Source organism: Hippopotamus amphibius, chromosome 6 (genome assembly GCF_030028045.1).
Source record: "Hippopotamus amphibius kiboko isolate mHipAmp2 chromosome 6, mHipAmp2.hap2, whole genome shotgun sequence".
NCBI lineage: Eukaryota > Metazoa > Chordata > Mammalia > Artiodactyla > Hippopotamidae > Hippopotamus > Hippopotamus amphibius.
The window spans coordinates 75,628,994-75,650,274 of record NC_080191.1 but is presented as its reverse complement, the minus strand read 5'-3'; the positions used below and the strand labels follow the sequence as shown (position 1 = coordinate 75,650,274).

Sequence of the window (21,281 nt, the reverse complement as noted above, 5' to 3'; positions counted from 1 at the left end):
TTTAGTTCATAGCTTAGATGACACAGCTTTCTGTGGCTTGTCATTTATTCTTGAAAATTGTCACCTATTGAAAAATGCAAATAAAAAATAAGCTCAAAAATGAATTCTTGGATTTCGCTAGCGGTCCAGTGGTTACAACTTGGTGCTTCTACTGCTACGGCCCTGGGTTCAATCCCTGTTTGGGGATCTTACCTGTAAACCTTGCAGTGCAGCCAAAAAAAAAAAAAAGAATTCTTCTTGTGGTGATGGTTGCACAACTCTGTAAATATACTAAAAGTTATTGAATTGTACACTTAAAATGGGTGAATTTCATGGAATGTAAAACTGTATCTCAAAAAACTTAAAAAAAAAAACCCGAATTCATCTTTATTAAATATTGTAATGACATATTTGAAAATTTAATTCACGGTTGAGCTCAAAGTTGTACTGAGTGTTGATTTATTAAATTATTAAATTAAGCAGCCTCCCAGAGTATAGCTCTAATAAAAGGAAAATCCAGGAACTTCCCTGGCAGTCCAAGGATTAAGACTCTGTGCTTCCACTGCAGGGGACACAGGTTCAATCCTTGGTCAGGGAACTAAGATCCCACATGCCTCGTGGCCAGAAAAAACAAAACAAAAACAAAAACGAAAATCCACTGGAAAAGAATTAGGCCACTCATTATGTGTTTCTAGTACTGGTTAATATAAATCAGAAGGATAATAACTGGAGTTGGTGTAAGGCTCTAGAAAATTCCTTCCTTGCAACACTTCTTGGCTGTAGGTGCCTTTGCTCTTCCTGGTAAAGTCCAGCCCACCTTGCCTCTGTACTTTTCCGTCACCTTTCTTTGCTTGCCACTTGGCTGGATGTGCTTTGCTGCCAGGAAGGTAATGATTTTTTTATACTGAAGTAGCAAGATAGCTAGAAGACACTAGTAGATTCTGCTGACAGGAAAAACCAAGTAGGAATTTGCATGTAAATCAGCCTGCTGGTTTTTCATCGCTCTCACCAACAAAACGGCATATCTGGAGGGTGACCAGTGAAACTCCCTATCTGGAATGTTGAGTGGCTGGCCTGGTTCCCATGGACTTTGGAACGCCTGTGGTTGGTAGTTCGGACCCAAGTGTACAGAGGAGGGGCGGCTGCCTCATGATCTCTTCACAGCTGTTGTTTTGTAATAATTATTCATGGCAGTGAGCAGTCACTGAATGTTCCAGGCTTATGCCTGTGTTACTCCACAACGTTGATGTTTACTGCCAACGTGAAGTGCTCGCAACACCCAGCAGTGGTAGGCGAACTGAACATCTCCAGTCAGAGGGGCTCCTTTCTGGAATAATGAACAACTTGGTCCAAGTCCAGCCTCCTTGCTTTCCCTCAAGTGATTCTCCCGGCTCTGCTGCCCTCTTGGCCTGTTCACCCTAGGCACCCCCTACCCCCCCAACAAGCTTTCCCCGAGCGCCCGCTCTGAGACCATCTCTCCCATGGGCCCGCCTGACTTTGCCCCTTAAGCATCTGTGTGATTCAGGGATGTTCTTCTACCTTCTCTGGAAAATGGGACAATACTTCTTAAGGTGGCGGTTTGGCACTAGAGGCTCAACAAAAATTAATATCTTTCCTGGCTGTTCCAGGAAAGGAAAAACTACCTCACTTTCCTCTGAATGGAATGTACTTCGTAAGTCAGCGCTTTATCACAAGCTCGCTTGTACTTCGGCTCACTCTTTCATGGAGCATGTGTCATACCCTCAGTGAGCCTCAACCCTCCCTGGGGAGAGAGAAAAGGCTTTACGCTTTCCCGAAGTCGTCTTAGGATACCTACGTAGTCACAGAGCAAGATCACGCAGGTTTGGACTATGTTGTGGTTGGTGGGCAGGTTGGTTCGTCCACACCACCGTTTTCAGCTCTATTAGGTTGTGGTAACAGGATCAGACCAGGTGGCTAGGATGTAGGGACCCTGTAATTGGGCTGTTGGACCCAAGTCACTGGCTGACCGTTGTATAGGCTTGTCTCCTGGCATCATAAGAGTTCAGTTTCTCAGAGGGTGGAAAGCCCTCAATTACTTTATCAATCAAAACATAGGGCTTTTCATGCCATCTAATATGTGAAACTTCTACTACTCATCTCAATTTACTGACACCCAGTTACCACGCCAGAAACTTGAGACATGCTTAACTCTGCCCTCTTTACCTCCCTCACACCCATATGGATATTGTCAGCAAAACCCAGTTGATTCTGCCTCTTTTTGACTCTTCAGACCAGCCTTCCTCTCCACACAGGCTTCCGTGCAGGCTCTCATCAGCTCTTATCTGGATCTTCATAAAAACCTTGTTGCTAAATTCACACCTCTGTAATTTTCTTCCAAAATGCTACCACCAGTTATCTTTCTCAAACAACCATCAAATCAGGTTATCCTCCTTTGTAAAATCTTTTAATGATTCACTGTTATTGGCAGAAAAAATATTCCACCCTTCCCGCTCCCCATGGAGTCCATCACCTCGAATCCTGTCTCCCTTCCCATCTTTATTTTCCATCATTCTCCCCTTCACATTCTCATCCCAGGTATAACTTGCAGGCTTTGTGCTCTTTCGGGCCTCTGGGGCTTTTAATATCTGTTTTCTTGTCCTGGAATGCCCTTCTCCTTCATTTCTTTTATAGCACAGTACTTTGGAGCAAAGGCTCTGGGCAGACACCACCATTTGAACACTGACTCTTCTGCTTGCCAGCTGGGATGTTGGGCAAGTTGCTTTATTGGCACATGGGCTTAGTTGCTCCGCGGCATGTGGGATCTTCCTGGAGCTGGGATCGAACCCGTGATCTCTGCATTGGCAGGCGGATTCTTAACCACTGCGCCACCTAGGAAGCCCCGGGCAAGTTGCTTAAGATAAAGGTATAGAGGTGTGTTTCAGGATATAAGATAAAATTAATTCAATACTTTGCCAATTAAAATATGGATGAAAATGCCAGAAAATTTTAAAATAGGCCTCCACGGATCTTGAAGCAGAGGGAAAAGAGAAGAGATGCTGAATTGCAATAGGACCACCAGGAGAGAGGTACTAGGTATTATTTTACATAGTAAAGGGACTTTGCAGATGTGATTAAGTTAAGAATCTTGAGCTGGGAGAGTATCCTGGATTATCCAGGTGGGTCTGAAGTAATCACAGGGGGCCTTATAAGAGGAAGACAGGATGGTTAGAGAGAGGAGGAGAAGATAGTGTGATGGTGGAAGCAGAGATTGGAGTGATGCAGCCGTGAGCCAAAGATTGCTGGCAGCCTCAATAAGCTGGAAGGGATGAGGAACAGATTCTCCTCTGGAGCCTCCAGAAGCAAACAGTCCTGTCAAATACATTCATTTTAACCCTTAAGACTCATTTATGACCTCTGACCTCCAGAGCTGTAAGAGAATACATTTGTGTTGAATTAAGCCATAAGTGTGTGTTATTTGCTACAGCATTAATAGGAAACAAACACAACTTCTTGGAGATGGGGTGAATCCCATAGTATTTACATATCATTTTTTAAAATTAATTTATTTTTATTAATTTATTTTGGGTGTGTTGGGTCTTCATTGCTGTGTGCAGGCTTTCTCTAGTTGTGGTGAGCAGGGGCTACTCTTCGTTGTGGTGCTCAGGCTTCTCATTGTGGTGGCTTCTCTTGTGGAGCACAGGCTCTAGGCACTTGGACTTCAGTAGTTGTGGCACATGGGCTCAATAGTTGTGGCTCTTGGGCTCTAGAGCACAGGCTCAGTAGTTGTGGCACATGGGCTTAGTTGCTCTGCAACACGTGGGATCTTCCTGGACCAGGGATTGAACCTGCGTCCTCTGCGTTGGCACATGGATTCTTAACCACTGCACTACCAGGAAATTCCCTACATATCGTTTTTAATTCATATGTCTTCCCCATTAGAGTGTGTGTTTCTTAGGGTCTGATGCTTTTTTTTTTTTTTTTGGTGATGAGTGAACAAATCCTTACTTCAAATTGTATTTATCTCAGGAGGGCCAAGGCTTGGGTACCAAACTCTTCAGTGTGTAGACGGAGTGAAAATCCAGTTCAATAAGGCCCTCTCTGCCAAGGAAAAGTGGTCAAGGGGTCTGCTGCTTCTTAGTAATATTTTAAAACACTGCCTATCCCCACGACTACACACCTAGCACCACGCTTGGCACATTCTTAAACTTCTATAAATATTTGATGAAGGAAAGATTATGGTCTCAAGTGTGATTTTTGTTTTGGTTGGATTCAGTTCTTGTCAAAATGGAGGGACCATTTGGACTCTCAAATAAGGTTCTGTCTCTGGCAAGCACAGGTCTGGGAGCTGTGTCAGGGGAAATGATTGAAAACAGGTCTGGGGATGGTTGTAGAAGAAGAGAGGTGACTGAAATTGAAGAGCACCTGGCTCTGGAATACTTTATATGGTGAATATTTCATAGGGTTCTGGTCTCTCAAAGATACAATAGAGCTAGAAAAGACCCAGAGGAGGACATTAAGAATGATCGAGGGCAGAAAGAATTAGGTATGGTGGTAACAATAAAAAACATTCAGTTTGCAAAAAAAGTTAGTCTTAAATTCATGAAGAATAATCATGGATTATTTTCTCAACTCTGAAAAAATAAAAATAGGTAACATTCCTTGAAGCCTGCCCGTCCTTCCAATAAAAATAAAAGGAAATACCTCTTTATATAGCATGCATTGAAATATAGAATTCATTCCTCCAAGAGGCTGTGCCTACCACAAATGTAAATACTGCAGTTAGAGCTGGATTAGGGGGGTCAAGCCAGCCAGCTGTGGCCTGAAGTACCTGTAAGAGGCACAAATCATTGCTGAATACATTAGAATGTGGCGTTTATTAACTCAGGTTTTCCAAATACAGCTTCTTACAATTCTACATCTGTAAAATTTGCCTGTTCCTGTTAAAATAAACAGTGCGCTTGAGTGGAATTTGAAGAGAAGAAAAAGAAAAATCTCACCATCTGGATTCATCTCCTTTGGAATGCTTTTGAATTACATGTATAAGAGGACCCATCAACTAAACTTTTGGGTTGAATACAATGGATGGCCTCAACACTCTTTACTATAAAGGAATGATTTATTTTCTTATGTATATTTTAATCTTATTAATATGCCTTACATAAAGTTATCCTGTCCAAAAAAAATATCACAAAAGCGAACTATAGAGAGAATAAGGACCACAGAAAAGTGGTCCTTATTGTACAGACTGTTTTCAGGACATTTAACGTAAGATCTTGGTATGAGGTAGAGATCTGATTTTATTTTATTTTATTTATTTTATTTTCCAAGTGACTAGACAATTGTCCCAATGCTATTTATTAGATACTTTATCTGTTTTACTTTTTTATTTTTATTTTAGTATTTATTTGGCTGCGGCAGGTGTCAGCTGCGTCAGGCAGGTTCCTTAGTTGCGGCATGCGAACTACCAGTTGTGGCATGCATGTGGGATCTAGCTCCTCGACCAGGGACTGAAACCCAGGCTCCCTGCATTGGGAACCCAGAGTCCGAACCACTGCACCACCAGGAAAGTCCCTCTCTAACATTTTTAAACACCATATTGTCATATACCAAATTCCTGTATCAACGGCAATTCTTAAGCTTATATATAGAAGTGAATCTGAAACGAATAGAAGGAGGAAGTCCATGACAAGAACGGGACTGGTTCCTGAGCTGTCAGGCCATGGGAGTTTCCAGCAAGGAAAGGAAGGGGACTTCCTAAAGCTAGCACTGTACTTTTTGGCGTTAGGCAAATAAATTGGCAGTTAAACACTCTACATTCTAATAATATGAGTTAACAACTGATGATGTCATTTTAGCTTTTTCTTTCCAGGACCTATAAAACAATGTTACCCTCTTTGGTGCAGAAAATCGGGTCGGGATGTTTATCCTCCAGCTCCTTTTCCCTCAGACTGTTGGTGTCACTACTCCTTTCTCCTGGATTCTGGTAACCTCTCTCTCCCCCTGTTCCTTTGCACCTTTACTGCTGTTAGTCCTGGGTCCTTGCGGGATTGCTACACCTCTCCCACAGCTTTGTAAATTATCTAGTGATTCCCTGGTAAATAGCTGCAGTGTGTGTGTGGGGCGGGGGGGGGGGGGGGGGGAGGGGGGGGGAGGGTGGAATGGGGGCGGGGGCGGGGGAGAGCCTTAATTTCTAGCACCTGCCAGCTGCTGTAGTGTAAATATTCTCATCCTGGCCTGCTTCAAGCTACCAGCGTGAAGTCACTGCACAGAGTTGGGAGGAGATGCTGAGTTGGCATTTGTGAGATGTTATGGGCCAGCTCCAGCACAGCACTGAGTTAGTCCTCTTGTACATGAGTTCTTTTTAAATTATCCTACCTGGAGTGTGGCATCTGATTCCTGCTGGGTCCCAGACCGATTCTGATATCCCGGAACATTGGCTGACGGTTCAGTCAGAGAAGAAAGGAGCTCTCTCTTTTTTTTTTTTTTTATTAATTTTATTTATTTATTATTTTTTGGGGGGTACACCAAGTTCAATCATCTGTTTTTATACACATATCCCCATATTCCCTCCCTCCCTCGACTCCGCCCCCACCCTCCCTCGAGTCCCCCCCACCCTCCCCAACCCAGTCCTCTAAGGCATCTTCCATCCTCGAGTTGAACTCCCTTTGTTATACAACAACTTCCCACTGGCTATCTATAGGACTTAAATCCGGAAGTGTGTAAGCCTGGAGCATCAGAAGTTGTCTGAGCGCAAAGGCAACCAAGAGGAAGGCAGAGCTAAGGGACAGAGGTAGACAAATCCTGGCGGCATCATCTGAGCCCTGGATACAGCCATACTTGAAGTGAAATGTGCCCTGGGCTTTTCAGGGAAATGAACAAATAAATTCTCTCCTTCTCTTTCTCTTTTTGTTTTGTTGATTTCTTTGTTTTTGTCTATATTTTTGCTTAAACCAGTTTCCTTTGGGATTTTACCACTTGCGCATAGAAGATAGCTAAGGGGTATAATGACGTGGTGTGGTCTGGCCCTTTCCTGCCTGTAAGCACTCTCCCCTGATTTCTGCACTCCAGCTACACTGTTTTTTTTGTTTGTTTGTTTGTTTTCTTTTTTCTGTTTTTTAAAAATATTTATCTATTTATTTATTTTTGGCTGCATTGGGTTGTTGTTGCCGTGTGCAGGCTTTCTCTAGTTGTGGCAAGCGGGAGCTACTCTTCCTTGCAGTGCAAGGTGCGGTGGCTTCTCTTGTGGGGGAGCACGGGCTCTAGGCACACAAGCTTCAGTAGTTGCAGCTCAACGGCTCCGTAGTTGTGGCTTGTGGGCTCTAGAGCACAGGCTCAGTAGTTGTGACGCTCAGGCTTAGTTGCTCCGAGGCATGTGGGATCTTCCTGGCCCAGGGATCAAACCCGTGTCCGCTGCACTGGTGGGCGGATTCTTAACCACTGCGTCACCAGGGAAGTCCCTACACTGGTTTCCTTCAGTCACTTAGAAGCTCTTGTGGCCCTCTGCCATAATTGCTTTGCAGGTACCATTGCCCCTGCCTGGAACAATCTTCCTCCCTCTTTGCCCAGTTATCTCCTACTCATCTTCCAGATCTCTGACTAGTGTCACTCTGGTAGTTTGTTACAATGTGGCCTCTAATAAATTATACCTTCCAGTATTCATGCCCTTGTGTAGTCCCTTCGCCTAGACTCTGGATTGGCGCCGTGACTGCTGTAACCAGTAGAATTCAGCACCTAATGGGGCTGTGCCAGTCCCAAGACTAACCATTAGGAAAAGCAGCTTGCGCTTTTGTGCTCTTGGAAGACTTGGGCCAACATATCAAAGGTCTGATTCCCCTGCTGGAGAGACCCAATGGAGAGACCACACGAGAGAATCCTAGCTGTGTCCCAGCTTACGTGCCAGCTGCAGGCAGCTGCGTGAGTGACCCCTGTCAAGACCTGCAGAGGAATGGACCAGCTGAGCCCAAATTAAAAAATCGTGAGCACATAAAAGCCTTCTCTTCTTCAAGATTGTTGTTTTTAGTCATTTCATTTTGGAGTAGTTTGTTATGCACCAGTGGATAACTGAGTCATCTTGAGAAAATTCCTCCAGGAAAAAAGAAGAAAGAAAAAAGAGAAAGAAAATTCTTCCATGGTGCTTCCTAGGTGGCGCAGTGGTTAAGAATCTGCCTGCCAATGCAGGGGACACAGGTTCGATCCCTGCTCCAGGAAGATCCCACGTGCCGCGGACCAACTAAGCCCGTGAGTCACAACTAGTGAGCCCATGTGCTGCAACTACTGAAGCCCAAGCGCCTAGAGCCTGTGCTCTGCAACAAGAGAAGCCACGGCAATGAGGAGCCCGTGCACCACAACAAAGAGTAGCCCCCACTCACCGCAACTAAAAAAGAAAGCCCGCACACAGCAAAAAAAGTCCCAACACAGCCAATAAAATAAATAAATTAATTAAAAAAAGAATCCCTCCAGTATTCCTAGATCAAGTCATTCCCCCATTAGACATTATTTCGGCGCCATGCACATGGCCTTCATGACACAGCATGTTCTGTAACGATGCACTTAACTCATGAATGACTTTCCTTTTTAGTGTCCCTTTCCTGTGATAAATTCAGGAACTCTGGGAATATTTACCCCACCTAAAGGCATCAGTTCTTGTAACTGTGGTTAAAAAGTTAGGTCTGCTCGCCCAAAGGCCTGGTTCTCTGTTTTCATTTGTGCTGAATATGCAGCTGGCCCTCTGAGTGTAGGTTCAGTGGAAGTTTTTGCAGAGTTTAGCCCAGTACAGATCTCAGATTCCCCGCCCCCACCCCATTCGTGATTCTGCTCTCAAGCATTAGACACCATTAACAGAGAAACTAGATTCGAAAAGATTCATGATTTACAGGTTTACAGTATTCAGATTTACACAGAAGTTTCTTCCAAATGATACTCAGGGGAATAAGTCAGTGACTAACGTTTGCACTCTCACCAAGTACAGAGCCTTCCAATTCTAAAGGATTTTGCTGGTGAGTCATTAAGTTAGAAAAGGAAATCCATATCTTTGTAGAAGTACTCTATGTTCTTTTGAAAATTGATTGTTTCTAGGTGGCTCCTTCAACGAACATTATCAAAAAAATAGATTTCTGTTGGAATATAAAATGATGCTTTCTGAGAAATTGTTCCTATTTTTATTTTTTAAAGTTGATATAGAAGATTTATTATGGAGGGTACTTCCAGAGGACCAGAACTTTCAGTAAATTTATTCTGTGTTACTTTCATTTTTTTAAATTTTATTTTGTTTATTGGCTGCATTGGGTCTTCGTTGCTGTGCGCGAACTTTCTGTAGTTGCAGTGAGTGGGGCCTACTCCATTTTGGTGCACGGGCTTCTCATTGAGGCAGCTTCTCTTCTTGCAGAGCACAGGCTCTAGGTGTGCAGGCTTCAGTAGTTGTGGCACACGGGCTCAATAGCTGTGGCTCATGGGCTCTAGAGCACAGGCTCAGTAGTTGTGGCACACAGGCTTAGTTGCTGCGCGGCAGGTGGGATCCTCCTGGCCCAGGGATCGAACCCGTGTCCCTTGCATTGGTAGGCGGATTCTTAACCACTGAACCACCATGGAAGCCCTGTTACTTTCATTTTTAAAAAAATATTATAGATCATAAACATCTGCCCAATTGGAAATTTTGGTTTCTGTATTTGAGGGGAGAGGGCATGTGGAGACCTAAATGTTAGGCAGCTTAGAACTGACTCTACTGGCGTCTCAAAGCTTCAACCTTGGTGACCGAAGGTAAATGAGGGTTCTCCAAACCCATCCTCTCGTTCAAGCGTGACAAAGACCATACAGGCTTTCTCTCCAAGCTGCCACTTTCTCTCTTTTGCTTTTGACACCTCTCTAGTTCAGGACTGTGGACTTTTGGCCATGCTGCACAGCATGCAGAACTTCCCCAGCTAGGGATCGAACTTGCACCCCCTGCATTGGAAGCTCGGAGTCTTAACCACTGTACCATCAGGAAAATCCAGGCCTGTGGAGTTTTGTGGTGGCCTCACAAGTGGTGTTCCCGCCTTCAGTCTCATCTTCACTCCATCTACCTCCGAATCCATTTCCGCAGCACTACTGGAGTGATTGGCTGCTCTCTTTCTTAAAAAACCCTTCCAAGACTCGCCATCCTCTGCAGCAGAGGTCCTTAACCCATGGTCCACAGACATTAGGCAGATATATGGACAAGGGGCCAGGAACACTTTGAAGACGTGCAGACCAATGACCTGAATATATCCATTTCCTGGGAAAGGGTGTGTAGCCTTCATTACATTCTCAAAAAGTTCTGTGGCTCCACAGGAGGGAAGAACCAGTAGCTTACAGGAGAAAAGCAAACTCCTTGGCAAGTAATGTGATTGTCGAAAGCATGATGGAGATGGTGAAAAGATGCTCTAAACACCGCAGGCCAAAATGTGTAATTTCCAATCTGGTAAATGTGCTTAACAAAACAAGACTTGGGTGGGGGAAGAGTTAAGTAGGAATTTGGGATTCAAATATATACACTACCATATATAAAATAGATAACCAACAAAGACCTACTGTACAGCATAAGGAACTATGCTCAATATTTTGTAATAACCCATAAAGAAAAAATATGAGAAAGAATATATATAAAAATATATAATTGAATATAAAAATATATATATCGGTATTTTATATATATATAAAATTGAATTACTGTGCTGTAACCTGAAACTAACATGACATTGTAAATTAACTATACTTCAATTAAAAAAAATTAAAAATACAAAAAACAAAATGAAACAAAAACAAAACAAGACTTGGCAGCATCCCCCCTAAGGGAAAGCCAAGCTTTCCTTTTCCTCAAGTTTCCATAAAGGCACCTATGCTGATGCTACCACTGGACCAATGTCCTTCGAGAAGGGACCATCTCAGTCATTCTCAGAATGGCCAGTTGTTCTCAGAGGCCAATGGCTCTTCTGTGTTCCTGACAGCTTGTTGGTGTGAACTATGAGTTAACTTTCTCAGGTAGCAAACTTTCTCAGGGTAGCACCCTGCTCTGGGGATATTTACCTCTGCCTTTTCTCGGGTTGGTATTAGGGATGGTGTGAAGCAGGCTTAGTACATTTCTAAGCAACCACAGTGGCCCAGTCAGAATCCAAGAACAATCTCCAATGACATCTGAGTCTCACTGTCCCAAACGGGATAAGACGTCAAGCTTATTGGAAGCTCTATCTCCCATAGGGCGTCCAAGGCCCTTCACGATCTGGTTGCTGGTCCATTTCTACTGTGTGTCCTATGCTCCAAACATACTGAGATATTCTAATCTCCCTGAACCAGCCATGCACTTTCATGACTCTGCCTCTGACATAACATCAATCATCATCCCATCATCATCATCTCCAACCAGAACTCTGAGAGGTATGTCATACTATCCCCAGTTTAAAAGGAGGACCCTGAGGCTGGCAGGAGTTCATTTATTAGCCCAAATCTAACAAAGGAAGCGAGTATGACCTAGAATTGCCTCTCTTTTTCCTCTGGTGAATGACATTCCTGATAGCATCAAGGTCACATCACTTCCTCATAAAGCCTGCTCCGACTTCCCTAGATAGAGGTAGGCATTCATTCCTCTATGTTTCCACCAAATCTTTAAACATTTTTTCACAATATCAGTAACATATACGTATTATAGAAAACTGTGAGATCTAAAAATTATTCCTCAGTAGTACATCTATCCAAATACAAGCACTGTTAGTATTTTTATAACTATTCTCATAGGTTTTAAAGTATTGCTGTACTGACTATGTGTGTATTCTTTGGTAGTCTACTTTTGGGGGGCCAGTAGTATTAGCATAAACATTTCCCTATATTATTACACAGCTTCACAATACCTTTGCTTTTTCAGTTAGGATACTTTTGGATCCAAGTTAACAACCAACACAGATTGTCTTAAACAATAGAGAATGTATGATAATCATGGCTATAACGGGAACCGCAGAAGTAGGGCAGGCTCCAGGCATGCTCTAATTTGAATTTCTACCCTATTTTTTGCAGTTATATCTGTAGTCGCTCCCCATTCCCCCCACGGGTGGACCCTGTCCTCAGGGCCGCCTCACGTCACAGGCTGGGGCAGCCTGCTTCCTTGCTTGTGAGGGGGAGAAACGCTACCCTAATGATGGAATAAAGTGCCACTTTTCAGTCTGACTCGGCCATGTTTAGGTCATGTGCTTTTTCTTGGACATAGAATAGTTCCTGGGGGAACCTGACCTTAAGCTTGGGTTTTGAACCAATCACCGGCCCCCCACTGAATGGGATTATGATCTTTGGTTTACTTGGAATTGGCCTTTGGATCCCCGGATGAAGTCAGCTTCTCTTGAGTCACCTGACTGCATGGATGAGGCATGAACACCCAAAGAAAGACTGGGATTCTGTTAGAAAGGAACAAGGAGGGATTGACTTATTACTCTTTTATTTTTATTTTTGCTAATTTTGGGGGGTTTTTTGGCCACGCCGCACAGCATGTGGGATCTTAGTTCCCTGACCGGGGATCAAACCCGGGTCCTCGGCAGTGAGAGTGCATTGTCCTAACCACTAGACGGCCAGGGAATTCCCTGTGTTTGCTAATTTGATAGGAGAGAGAGTTCCTCATTGCTGTTTTACTTCTCATGTCTGTCGCCCCCTTCCTGCCCTATTGTAGCACTTCCACCTTGGGTGGTGGTGTTTTCTTTGCTGGTTTGTGGGTTTCTTCTGGATTATGGGTTTCTCAAGGGCAGGGAATCTGTAATCTCTAATACTTGCTTCCTCCATGCTTAGCAGGTGTTGTATAAATGTCAGTTAAATAAATGACTATATGAAAGAATAAATGAACGAGTGCAGTGAAGAATGCAGGCAATAAATGGGCATTTAGGATTAAGATACAGAAAGGTGTTACAATGAAGAAGAGACAGAGATTCCTTTCTTTCTTTCTTTTTTTCCCTTTCTTCAACTAGTATTTATTGAGGTCTTTTTTTTTCTTTTCTTTCTTTCTTTTTTTGATCACGCCACACGGCTTACGGGATCTTAGTTCCCCAACCAGGGATTCTCGTGCCCTTAGCAGTGAAAGCGTGGATTCCTAACCACTGGACCGCCAGGGAATTCCTATTGTGGTCTTATTCTGCACTAGCTGCTGAAATACCACAGGGAGCAGGACAGACATGTTTCTGCCTTCATGGAACTTAGCTCACGATGGGAAGAGGATCACTGAAGAAAGGATGGAGTCTGTTTTACAAAGAGAAGAGCAGAGGGGGATGGGAGTCGTGGAGTTGAAGGCTGTTCTGGGCTTTGTCAGATTTGGAGCTGCTTCCCTTCTCTTTTCAGAATCAGGTCTGGTTCTACGTCTTTTCTTTTAACGAGACAGACAACTCAGGGCACCAAAAAGCAGCAACTAAGCCAAGGTTTTCACTGACTCTCTGTTTCCTGTGACTCCAGTTAATCACTATTGTTATAAAGGCACTGCTTCTAGACCTCTGACTAAAGGTGGAGCTTTGCATATGCCCAGATGGCTTTGCAGGGGAGAGCTGGCAACTGGGCATGCTGGAGGGATGGGGGTGGAGGGGTTGGGGAGGGTGGGGAGCTGGGGAGGGTGGGGAGTTGGGGAGGGCGGGCAGCAAGGGGATTTAGCTCATAGATTGCTGATGAGCTACTGCACACACTCCCTGACTGCTTCTCTGTGTATGTGTGTGTGTGTGCGCTTGTGTGTGTGTGTGGTTGCTGGTGTTCTGACCCATTTCATTGCTTCCTGAGGGTAGAAGTTGTGGGTCCAGGGTAACATCCAATCACAACTTTCTTCCCTTATTTGGGGGACTGAGGGGGCATATTTCTTCCTGATGATATAACATGAGAAGCAAGCAAGCATGACTTCTAAACCAAAACAGGTTTTTAATTGGGGATTTTTAGGTGCTTCACACACTCCTCCTTCATTCTGAAAAGGGGAATGCCTTGCTTAAGGACAGCTTACAAAGGTTTGCTTTGAGCAGGAAACTCCACGGTGCTGTGCTGGCTTCAGAGCAGCTCAGGCCCTGGGAGGTGCTTCCCATAGTTCCTCCAGGACAGGAACCTGACCTACTTTGGGAGAGGAGGGAGTGTTTTACTGGGGAAATGATGTTTCTGTTGAAACGTAAATGGTGAGCGTGATTTTTCCTAAAGAACAGGAGGGTTGGGGAGGACAGCATTCCAATCAAGGAAACAGTTTAAGTGGAGGCTTTGAGGCCTCAGGTGAGATCAATCCTGGGGCATTCAGGGAACTGAAAGTTTCATGTGCTTGGTGTGTAGAGTGAGAAGAGGGGTGCTAGGTGAGATTGGAAGGGTAAGCAAGAGTGAGATCTTGTGCAGCCTTGAATTTAGGATTCAGGCCAGATCTGGAATTAACAAGATTAAGGAGGAACTTCCCTGGCAGTCCAGGGTTTAGGACTTGGTGCTTTCACTGCCGTGGGACCAGGCTCAATGGTAAATAAATAAATAAATAAATAAATATTTAAAAATTAAGAAAAATAAAACAAAAACCAAGGTCAAGGATTCACTGGGCTAGAATGGAAGGACATCACCAGAACAGTTTATGTGCATAATTATTTCTGCCCTTAAGGTTTCATCATGTAATTAATTGACATTACAAAATAGATTAAAATTTAATTTTTATGCCAAATTAAAAGATTGGCTTTTGTATCCAGCATTTGTTATAAAAATTTTCAAAGAGTAAAATGGAAAGAATCACCTATATTCTACCAGTAATTTTTTTCTGTCTTTGTTGCATTTCTATCCATCTAGCCATTCCCCTCACCATCCATCAATCCATCTTATTTTTGCTGCATATTAAAGCAGTTGGAGACATCAGTCAACTTCATCCCTGGACACGTCAGTATGCATACCATAACATAAAGTTTAATATTTGTTCATGGTTCCTTTTGTGTGTGTGGTAAAAGTCATATACAGTGATATGCAAACAACTTAAGTATTCCATTTGATGGGTTTTGCTAAATATGTACACAAAAATTTGAAGTTTCAAAAAAGATACAACTTTTACTAAAAATTATTATCATATACTGTTATAAGGTCTTTATACATGAAGTAACACAATATCAATTCAATGTAGATTGTGAGGAATTAAGGATGTATATTGAAATCTCTAGTAATCACTTTAAAAATATTAGCCAAAAAGCCAAAAGAGGAGATAAGCTAGAGTATAAAAAAAGAAAGAAAAAACCCAAACCCAAAACCCAAAAAACCTCAACCCAAAGGAAAACCAAATAAAAAACAAATAGCAAGATGGTAAACTTAAATCTACCTATAACATAAACACACCAAATATAAGAGAACTGAACTCTCCAATTAAAAGCCAGAGATTGTCAGCCTGGATAAAAAGCAAGACCCAACTACATGCTGTTTACAAGAGATGCATTTAAATATACAGACATAGATAGATATATTTTATCCTCCTTAAATTTTAAACTATTTCTTTATACCATGCAAACACTAAGCATCAGAAAGCTAGTATTTCTACATATCAGGTGAAGTAAATTTAAAGACAAAGAGTATTTCCAGGAATAAAGAATGGTATTGTAACAATGAAAGGTCAATCAATCAGAAAACATAATAATTCCAAGTGTGTGATCACCTAGTAACAGAGCATTAACGTATTCGAAAGCAAAAATTGACAAGAGAGGAATAGATCTGCAGTTATACTTGGAGATTTGAATACTTGTCCTTCAGTATGTGATAGAATAAATAGACAAAAATATCAATAAAGATATAGGAGATTTGAATAACATTCTTACCAGCTTGACCTAATTGACATATTTAGATGACACAACAATTGCAGAGCATACATACATTCTTTACAAGTGCACCTCAGACATTCACCAAGATATAGTTTATGCTACTGGGCCATATATGAAATTAAAAAAAAAATACCATTTATGAAAACATCAAAACAAAATACTTAGGAATGAACGAATTTAACAAAAAATGTGCAAAACATCTATACTGAAAAATATAAAATATTATGCTGGGAAATTAAAAATCCAAGTAAACAGTGGAAATTGCTCATGATGAGAAATCTTCATCTTACTATGATATCAACCCCCCATAAATTGATCTACACAGTCAGAGCCCTCCCAATCAGAATCACGGCAGGATTATTTAAAAAGAAATTCACAAGCTGATTGTAAAGGTTATGTGAAATTGTAAAAGACAGAGAATAGCTAAGATGAGCTTGAAAAAGGACAAAGTTTGAGATGTCAAGAATTACTAAAAAACTACAGTCATCAAGACAGAGTATATTGGTGTAAATAGATCAATGGAACAGAACAAAATCCAGAAGTAGGCTCACACTTATATAGTTAATTTGTTTTCAACAAAGGTGTCAGGGGACTCCAACGGGAAAAATGACATTCGTGTCAACGAATGTGACTGGAACGACTAGACAATGTGTGAAAAAACTGTCATTGTATAATCACATTTGTAGCATATATGTGTGACAAATTACAATTTTGACCCTATGTTATCCGTGTCCTGGGAAATAAATTATGCATCTGTACTGCTATACTAGCTCTCTCAAGCCACAGGAGTATTATTTACTAAGAAAAACTTAAGGAACTGCAATAACATTGAGGACACAAGGGCATCGTCTAGAAAATAGTTTGAATTCATTAAATAATGCTTTACTTCCTGGATGATATAATAAAAATGGCCTTCTGTTTTTACAATGAGTTTAGTCCCTCCCTGTATATTCATGATAGGAGAAATTTCCAATTTCACTCATGACCAGTGATTCATATTGGTGAAACTCCTAGCTGGGTGGAGGGGCAGGTACTACATGCTTGCAAAAATGAAATCTCATAAGCCAATAGCGGAAGGCTTCTTTTAGATGCTGGAGGAATCAAATCCTTCACGTACATGGGAGCTGGCATTATTATGGCTAACGGAGATTAATCAAAAGGAGAAGTTCCTGCCCTAAGAACTTGAAATGCAAATGTGATTAAGTTTTGAAAACTTTTTCCTTCTCTACTTTGAGTTTTGAGAGGGATTTATGGTTCTAACTTGCAGATAGAGGAAGTTCTGTAATTAGATAAGGCTGGATATTCTCCAGGGAGTTCCTGCTTCCAGAAGGGCCTATCGATATTAGTGAATCTAGTTGCAGCTGCAGTAGCTGCACAATTTCTTCTTCCAATAATCCAGGAAAGTCTCCCAAAATTGGGTCAAAAATGCTCCCACCGTGGAAGATAGGTTCTTTCTCCCATAAGGTGCTAGAGATGCACCATAAACTTGTCACCGTAATAACAGCTACTCTGTGCACCGAGGCTGAATAGAAAACGGAGACAGAGAGATTTTGGAAGAAGAGATGGCTTTATTTTTCTGCCAGGCAGAAGGGAAGACACAGCAGGCTAGCGCCTCAAGAACTGTGGCCCCCCTCCTTGGGAGCTGGGGAAGATTTTATACGTGGGGCTCGAAGCCCAGGTAAATGATGAGTCCAAGTGGTGAGGATCTTGCATTGTTTTCTTCTGCAAATTCATGGCCAAAGCTGGCATCAGGCAGCGCAGCAACTGGGTCTGGTGTCCCTGAAGTTATCAGCTCATGACCTTCTTTCTGAAATGAAGAGTGCTATAAGGGGGTGTGGTGAGGGACGAAATGCCAGGTGTATGGAGTCAGAGAGTAATCAGCTTTGTGAAGGACAAGTCTAGCTACAAGTGTTTGTTAGCAGTAACAGCTAAAGAATAACCAAGATTGTTTAACTCTTTCAGGCCAGGTTATCTTTCTCCTCTAGGCTGCTCAATGTTTCTTGTTTTCCTTGCTCTCAAGAGGAAAACGAACAATCACTTCTATTTGCATTGCAACAAACTCTCTCTACCTCTTTTTTTCTTTTCTTTTTTTCTCTCTCTCTAGTGTTTTCTTTTTTTATGGTCTGTGCAGGCAATGACACTTCCATTACTATAATGTCAATTGAAATGTTCAAATTACAGGAGGGTTGATCACATTACATTTCTGTTTAGTCAAATAACAGGCCTGAGGGTACATTTTGAACACTGTTACTTTGGTTACTTTCTAAGCGCCCCCACCAATGGTACAAATCATCTCTTAGGAAGGATTACTTTTGCAAGTGGGTCATCTCAATTATTTTGCGTTTATTCTTAGTTTGCTCTTTGTGGAGCATGTACCAAGGGTCAAGCTGAGTGCTTTCCTTACATTATCTGGTATAATCCTATGACACCCTTCCAAATAGATACTTTTATTTCTTCATTTTACAATGAATTTAATTTAGGACAGAGAGCTGGGTGGTGACAGAGCAGGACCTCAAACACAGATCTGAGTCCAGAAGAACAAACGCTTACAAACTGCTCCGTATTCCCCTCCTGAACGCAGAGGATGACATAATTCTGATCTTACCCCAAATCCCAGGGATCTGTCTGTAACTCCCTGCTCTTACTATCAACCAGTTGCCTAGTTTAGGCAGAAAAACTGTACTAGGCTGCATGGGGTGAGATAAAGCAAAATACAAGAAGCGGCCTTGCCTTTGGTGAGCTTTTAATCTAGTTAAGATACAGTTACGCAGTTGTTTTCAACTTAAGATGCACACTAGAATCATCTGTGGAACTTTAACAAACACAGACAGCAGGAAGTCTGATTTAATTGGTCTAGAGGGAGGCCTGGGCATCAGAATTTTTAAAACTCCTCAGGTGATTCTAGGGTGTAACCAAGGTTGACAACCACCTAGTCTGAATTTGAAAACCACTCATAAAATAAGATCAAAACCATTACAATGCACAAAACGATATATTCTGAAATGTATTTATTCCTTACCTCATTCCACAAAGGATTTGACGTGGCTAAAAAAATTGTTCAGTACAGAATGCATTCCACTGAGGGGCACAGAGTTCCAGGTACTTCTCAAATAGGCCATCAGATGGACTGGGACATGTGAGGTCAGCATAGAAATAATTCAGGTATGTTTTATTTCTCTGGTTTTGGTTTGCAAGGCAGCAATGGCAGATTTTAGGAGAAACAGTTCTTAGAAAACAGCGATTGGTCCAGGCACTGTTTCCAGGTGGTTGATTGGTCCAAAAACTGTTTCCAGGGAGCTGATTGGTCTGGAAGCTGTTTCCAGGCTGTCTAGCCAGGAGATTGCCTTGTCTCCAAGGGTTACTCAATCTACAAAGTGATAACAGGTCTCAGAAGCTTGTGTGGCATGATGATTTTTTCCTCTTACAGTGGCTTATTGAAGAGAATACCAGTATCTGAAGGGTGATTCATAGGCACATTGGACATTTCTTTGCTCCAACTTCCCTAAGGGTTATGAATCACTCATAAGGCAGAAGCTTCCTAAATGATTTTTTCACAAGTCGTGGAGTGGCTGGAGCCCTTCCATGAAAAATTTCCAGCCATTAAAAGGGCCCCATTAAGCTAATTCAGTGCAGTTCAACTGTTGGAATATTTCCTGTCTTTTCTTTCTCCTTCTCAAGAGCAGGTGAAGCTGCTGTCTGTTTAATAATAGTAGGGAGAAACAGTGTATAAAGTGATGATATAATAACAAAGAAAACTGAGAAAAAGGATAAAATCACTGCGGTTCTACAATCTTAAAATTAAGCTATTTTCATTTTTGCATATTTTTATTCTAACCTAAGATCAATATTATTTGGATGATAACGTATGTAAAATTTAACATTTGACTGTCTAATCATACTTTTAAAATGGTGCTATCAGTTTCTTTATTTTATCTTATTTTATTTTATTTTGTTTTATTTTATCTTAGGCCTCTCTGAGCGGCATGCAGGATCTTAGTTCCTGGACCGGGGATGGAACCCGTGCCCCCTGCAGTGGAAACACAGAGTCCTGGACTGCCTGGACCCCAGTTTCTTTATTTCAGAGTGGCTTACCAAGTTCCTCTAAAAGTATGATGTCAACATGATTTATGAGTAAATTTTATATTTTTAGCTTTAGACTCAAGGAATAAATTTGAGTGGCATAAACACACATTCTTGACATTTATTTTACATAATTATCTTATTTTTAAAATAACCATAATAGGCATTTATGGAAGGCCACATTGTGGCAGGTTCTGTTCTAAGGATAGGAGATATAGCTGGGAAGAAAACAAACTTTTCTTACTCAAGGAGGGAAAGATAGGCAATTACAACTCTGGCCAGCACAGAATGCTTCTGTACTCCATGTGCTTTACACATATTACCTCATTTCATTAATTCCATTTTATAGGAGAAGAAACTAGTGCACAGAGAGGTTAAGTAACCTGCTGAAGATCACACAGTTAGTGAACATTTGAGCTGGGATTTGTGGCCACACGCTGCATGCCCAACTGCTATGTTCTCCTGTCTTTCTGTGATTAGCTTATATACACTTCTTCTATTGATGCAACGTATCACACATTTTCCTTTTCCTTTTTCAAATATTTTCAATTTTTATCTCAAATATTTAATATTTCTCTGTACAGGTACTGGGTTAGTACTATAGCCAACACTTTCCAATTACAGGATGCTTACTGTGTGCCTGGTATGTTACTTACCTGAGGAAAATAAGATAAAATGTTTAGTTTGATTTACTTGAAAAAATTTTCCTTCAAAATTAAATGGCAGGGAGATAATATCTATAACCTCAAATTAGGAAATGAGCTAATGAAGTAGGTTCCAGCCTTCTCTGCACAGTAGAATCACCTGAAAAAAATTTTAAACTATATGGATGCCTGGGTCCCACCTCCAGCGATTCTGGTTCAATTGATCTAGAGTGAGTTCAGGCGTCAGTACTCTGCTAACAGGGTGAAGCGGCAAAGTGATAGAATGTTGAAAAGACAGACATTTAAAATCATCCTCAGTATTCAAAGCACGCCTTTGAATCAGACTGGCTTGGATTACATCCCACGCCCGCCACTCATGAGTTGTGTGATTATGGGCAAGTGTGCGGAGGGGAGGAAAAAATTCCCCTCCATGCTCCTAGGGGCTCCAGCTGGGCCTGAGAATTAAACTGACATAAGACAGTAACAGGGAAAAAAAGTGTACACATTTTATTCAAATTTTACATGTATGTTCACAAGAGAATGACAACCGGAAGACACGAGCAGAGCAGGAAGTTTCCATACATTTTAGACAAAGAAATGATATCTTTTGAAGAAAGGACCAGACAAAGGGGTTTGGGTTGGGGCAGTAAGTCATGGGGAAGTGACTACATGAGGAGAAATGGTGGAAGATAACGTTATCTCTGTAAGCTTGTTTGTGCGGACCAACTGCACTTTTCAATTTCTATTCCCTTCTCTGGGGACAAGGATGTCCCCTTCCTGGTACAGTGAGGGCACCTACCTCCTGGTAAATTTTGTGTCCTGTTTTTAGGTAGAAAAG

At 41.8% G+C, this 21,281-nt stretch overlaps 1 long non-coding RNA gene across 1 annotated transcript in view; it reads left to right on the top strand.

Moving 5' to 3' along the window:
- LOC130855224 (uncharacterized) overlaps positions 1 to 19,902 on the top strand; it is a 190,385-nt gene extending 170,483 nt beyond the window's left edge. The window contains exons 2-3 of the long non-coding RNA XR_009054256.1: positions 14,710 to 14,796; positions 19,688 to 19,902. This is a non-coding gene — a long non-coding RNA (uncharacterized LOC130855224). The remainder of the gene's footprint in view (positions 1 to 14,709; positions 14,797 to 19,687) is intronic.
- Positions 19,903 to 21,281: the final 1,379 nt, after the last annotated feature.